Raw genomic sequence first — 5,852 nt, 5'->3', positions numbered from 1 at the left:
TGCACCAAAGTAGAGGTCTCTGGCTGGTTTTTGGGTGCAGAAGTAGCAGAAGATAGAGGGGGCCCACTTGTGCCTGTTACACTCCCACATTAGGGACAGTTGCAAACACTGGCAAGAGACCTAGAGAGTTTAGCAATATTGGTGATTAATTCTTAGTATAAATCTTTCAGAGGAAATACATAGTACAGTATGCATACCAAAGAGGAGGGACATAATCAAGCATTCTCATCCACCACTTTCAATTGAATTATTTTCATCTTCTCTCAACTGTCCTAATTTATAGGGGGACTACATGTTCCACTATAGTTAAGGCTGAGGAACCCTTTCTGTTCAAAGGACAACTCTTCTAAATACTCTAAAGTCTGCATGATTACTTGGATTGCCCTGAAATTTGGTGTTCCTCATGGAGGAGCAAGTTAGGTTTAGTGATTCAAATTTGGAATCATTTGACGGAGAAGTTCCCAAGATATAGCTCCTCAAAAACCCCCACTTATGGGTTTATGCTTGATAGATTCTATCAATATATATGCAGAGTTGTTGTACCCATGTTGGTCTCAAGATATTAAAGAGACAAACTGGGTGAGGTTATATCTTTTGTTGGACCAACTTCTGTGGGTGAGAGAGACAAGCTTTCGAGTTTACACAGAGTTCACACACAATTTAAACAGACCTGAAGAAGAGCTCTGTGTAAGCTCGAAAGCTTGTCTCTCTCACCAACAGAAGTTTGGTCCAATAAGTGATTCTATCAATGTTTTTTATGCACACCAGGGGATCAAACCAGAGCTTGGTTGAGCCCCAAAGGGTCTCCATCAGTTGACATTTACCCCACAATATTGAATGTTACTCAACCAAGAGTTAAGATGTACACATGGGCTCAAGCCTAATACTCACATGCCAAATGGATTACGTGGAGCATGTGTTGACAGTTTACCCAAGAGAGTTAGTAGCCTGCCAATTTTTACATTACCTGTGTGACTCAAGGGGAGTTGTTGTGGCTACTGAATGTGTGTAACGCCCAGACATTGTAAATTCTGCCACCCTTGGCCGAAATCTGAAAGTGAAATGTAGGTGTGTTACTACCCTCTATCAAAGAGGGTGGGGTGTTGTTTTGGGGAAATGTAATCTGAGGACAGCAGAACATTCAGAGGGCACTCAAACTATTTTAAAAAAGAAAATAAATTACTAATGCTTGCTGGGAGGGAAGGGGGGACAAGAGGGGCAGAGGAGTTGGGGAGAACATGGGCACAGCAGTTTGAGGCTGCAGCGAGAGGAGGGGGACCAGGAAGAGAGAGATAAATGGGGATGGGTGGTAGGGGTGAGAGGTTGGGGCCACAGGTCAGGGGAAGGGAGGACTGGGGAAGTGGGAGGGGACAGGTGGGACACTGGTGACATTGGCATTGGCATGGGTGGGACACTGGGGCATGGGTGATATGGGTGGCAGGGCAAATGGGGAAATTAGGAGTGGGGGATACCTGTCAGACCCACATTTTCCCCTGTTGTGTGTGTGCCAGGTTCTAGGGGAGCCCTACCCCTCTGGGGTGTCTAAGCCCCGCTCTCTGCCCACTATGAGCCAGCATCTTGGGAAGTCTGAGCCCCATTCCCTGCCCCCCATGTGATCTGACTTCTAGGGAAGCTCTGATCCTCTGGGTGAGGAGTGGAGAATATGCATGTTGGGAGCTGCACCAAGAACACCTTGCTGAGAGTGCGTCAGGAGCTGATAACAGGGATGCTTGATGCATATCACAGGCTCTCAAACTTTGGCAGTGGGGAGGAGGAATGAGAACACCCACTGAGAGGAATAGAGCAGTTCACCTGGCTCAGAGCTATTGTTTCAGGCTGTATTCATCTCTTTAGGGTATTCTGAGACTATGACATTGAGATGAATTGGCTACCTCACATATCTCTGAGCCTCTTATGCAGCAGATGGATGTATAAAGCCCCTTCCTTCCATCCTCTCTCTAGCCTACCTAAAAAATCCCCATTTCAGGATTATTGTTTGGGGATTTGGCTATAACAAAGCAGTTGCTGATGACTAATTTCTTACTTACAGTATTATATCAGCACATCAGCTCTGCTATGATTAACATTGGCAAACCCTTCATGTTTAAAAAATGATATTTCTGACTTTCACTTACCGAGTGCTCTAAAATCTTCATGCTTAGTCAAATTGAGTTGAAATTTGGTGTGCTTCCTGGGCAGCGGGTAGGGTTAGTGCTCCAAATTTGAGGTCAGTTGAGCCAGAGGCTGCTCTAGCTATAGGCAATATAGGCAGCTGCCTAGGGTGACAGATTTGGCCCAGTTGCCCTTCTGTCATGGTGCAGGGGCATCCAGGCCAAATCTGAGTGATGTTGTGACCCCATGTGCCAGTTCGCAACACCATTCCCCTAAATTTGGTCCAGTTGCCCCTCCATCATGATGGAGGGATGGCTGGGCCAAATTTGAATGGGATGGGATGCCACACTGAAGGGTTGTCAAGGATGGCAGATTGCCTTGAGCAGCTTCTGATTTGAGCAAGGGATTCCCCTGAAAAAACACACCAGCATTTCATAAAGTCAGCACATTCTACCAACATTTTTTGCATACTCTTGGAGCTCAAATCATGACTTTGTTCATCCCTCACTCAGCTACCACTAACATTTAACCTAGCTGGCGCATGGCACCCACCCTTTGGCAAAGCAATATTGAACTTGTTATTACACAAAGAGTTAAGTTCTCTAGATTAGCCTATGAGACTCAGGAGTCCTGGGTTCTATTTCTGTCTCTGCCACTGGCCTGCTGGGTGACTATGGGGGAATCCCTTCCCTCTTGGTGCCTCTGTTTCCCCATGTGTAAAATGGGGGTGATGACACTGACCTCCTTGGTAAAGTGCTTTGAGATCTACTGATGAAAAGTGATATATAATAGCTAGGTATTAGTATTGTTACCTAAAGTTTGTCTACACTTGAAATGCTACAGCAGCCACTGTAAAGCTTCCATGTAAAAACTACTTATGCTGATGGGAGAGTTTCTCCCATTGGCATAGATAATCCACCTCCCCAAGAGGTGGTAGCTAGGTCGATGGAAGAATTGTTCTGTCGACCTAGAGATGTCTACACCAAGAGTTAGGTTGGTTTTGCTATGTCACTCAGGGTGTGGATTTTTCACACCCCTGAGCAATGTAGCTATGCCACTGTAAGTTCACAGTGTAGCTTGGCTCTTAGTCACAGTAGTGTCTCAGCTGCAAACCTATACGATAACTCCTACTGCCTACATGACCACTGACTCCTACAACAAATATTTAACTTTCTGTTAAAAAATAGGAAACTGACACCAAAAACTTCATTAATATACATAACTAAGTAAAAGTTAAGGTATTTCAAACTTAAACTTCTGAAAACCCTGAAATATAAAGTTAAGGTACATGCAAACACAACCTTAATTCTGGCCCCTTTGAGCGATGAGCCAATACACCCATAATGCACGTTCGCAATCTTCCTTTGCAGATAGTGCACATCACTCAAGGAATAGGGTACATGACAACTGTAGCACAGAGTCCAATGCCTTCTCTTTCCTAAGACAAAACTTGTGTTTAAACGAGTTACCTAGCCCTGTTGTACATTCAATGAGCCCCACAAACAACCCCACCCTTAATACATTTTACAACCCCTTCACCTCTTTTTCAACCCACTCACTCTCACCCACAGTATTCAATCTAACACTATATTTTCACTTACCGAGCTTTAAACCCACAAACCATGTCCCATAACCCATATGCCCCCGCAGAGATGGAAATCCCCATGGCAAGAAGACCCCTGTGCTCCACCTTTGACACAACCTACAGAACTCAGCACTGAAATGAAGCATATCTCAAGGATGCACCTCTTCCACCTTGCGTGACCAGATAGCAAGTATGAAAAATGGGACCGGGGGTGGAGGGAAATAGGCTCCTGTATAAGAAAAAGGCCCAAATACCGGGATTGTCCCTATAAAATCGGGACATCTGGTCACCCTACTTTCACCACACATACAGGGGGGCGGTGGGAAGGGAAGGGGATGGTCAGATCAACCAAGTGGGGCTGGGAGCCCACAGAATTCCTCAGATCCCAATCACAGCCCTGCCAAGATACTCCCAACTAATCCCTCCACCATTCAGTACAACTCCACCTAACACAGTGAACACAGAAGGAGTGCAGACAGATAATTGCCACTGGCTATTGCCTGCTCAAGAGTGGCAGACGTAAGGCTGCATTGGCATGTACCTTAACTCTGAATTTAAAATACCTCGACTCTTCATTTGTGGTTCTGGAAGGGGACAAGATACCACAAAGCAACCTTAACGCTGCGTTAAGGATGGTTTTGTCAGAGACTATTACTGTATGTAATCAAGCATTCCAATGGTTGCAAAGAAGATGCACAATTGTGAGGGAAGTATCAGAGGGGTAGCTGTGTTAGTCTGGATCTGTAAAAAGCAACAGAGAGTCCTGTGGCACCTTTAAGACTAACAGATGTATTGGAGCATAAGCTTTCATGGGTGAATGCCCACTTTGTCGGATGCATGTCAATTGTGAGGGAAGGGCGCCTTAGCTCTTAAGAAAAGAGCCACTGTTGGCAGAAAGTAAATTTCAAGGGGAAGACAGCTAATAACGTAGCTGAATTCGAAGTACCTTAATTCAAACTTACCGCGGGTCCAGACGCGGCAAGCAGGCTCCCCCGTCGATGCTGCGTACTCCTCTCGCCGAGCTGGAGTATCGACGGCGAGCACTTCCGGGATCGATCCCAGAAGATTGATTGCTTACCGCCGGACCCGGAGGTAAGTGTAGACCTACCCAAAGTTTAAGTGATCCAGGAGGAGGGGAGTGGGATTCCTGGGGAGGGCTGCATGGGGACATTCCAGGAGCAAGGGAGCTGGGGAATCCCGCTGGGTGGGAGAGGTCTGGGGAAGCTTGAGTTATGGCAGGGGTGGCCAACCTTTGGCTCCGGAGCCACATGTGGCTCTCAGAAGTTAATATGCGGCTCCTTGTATAGGCACTGACTCCAGGGCTGGAGCTACAGGTGCCTACTTTCCAATGTGCGGGGGGGGGGGGGTGCTCACTGCTCAACCGCTGGCTCTGTCACAAGCCCTGCCCCCACTCCACCCCTTCCCATCCCCTCCCCTCAGCCTGCAGTGCCTTCACTCCTCCCCCGTCTCCCCCAGAGCCTCCTGCTTGCCAGGAAACAGCAGATCGGGAGTGGGAGGCACTGATCAGCAGCAGGGTCTCCCAGAGGATTCAGGGGGCCTGGGGCATAAAAAAAGGTGCTACCCGCTGCGGCGTTTGTACTCACCGGGCGGCGCTCCAAGTCTTCGGCGGCACTTCAGGGGCGGGTCCTTCACTCGCTCCGGGTCGTCATTGGCACTGAAGGACCCACTGCCGAAGTGACGACGACGACCCGGAGCGCTGCCGGGTGAGTAAAGATTAAAAAGGCGCCTCTACCCAGGGAAGGGATTCTCGGCCAGGGATCGCGGGGCCCCTGCGGGGCCCAGGGCAAATTGCCCCACTTGCCTCCCCCCTGCTCTGGGCAGCCCTGATTGTGCTGGGAGTGGGGGGAGGGAAGCTGATGTGGGGCTGCTGACATATTACTGTGGCTCTTTGGCAATGTACATTGGTATAACGCCTGGGGAGTAGAGAGCCAGGGGATCCCTGTGTGTCCCCTTGGGTGCCTGGGGAAGATGGGAGCCTGGGGACCCCTGCATGAATTAACGAACAGATGGGGATGTGTGGGAGCCGAGAGGGGTTCGGTGGGGAACCCGGAGCTTTGCAGGAAACTCTACAGACACAAGCTAAGCCGGGCCATTGGCAGGTGAGGCGCGGCCACTCCCGGGAGCCAAAACCTTC

Source organism: Trachemys scripta, chromosome 8 (assembly GCF_013100865.1).
Source record: "Trachemys scripta elegans isolate TJP31775 chromosome 8, CAS_Tse_1.0, whole genome shotgun sequence".
Lineage (NCBI taxonomy): Eukaryota > Metazoa > Chordata > Testudines > Emydidae > Trachemys > Trachemys scripta.
This window is presented reverse-complemented; position numbering follows the sequence as displayed.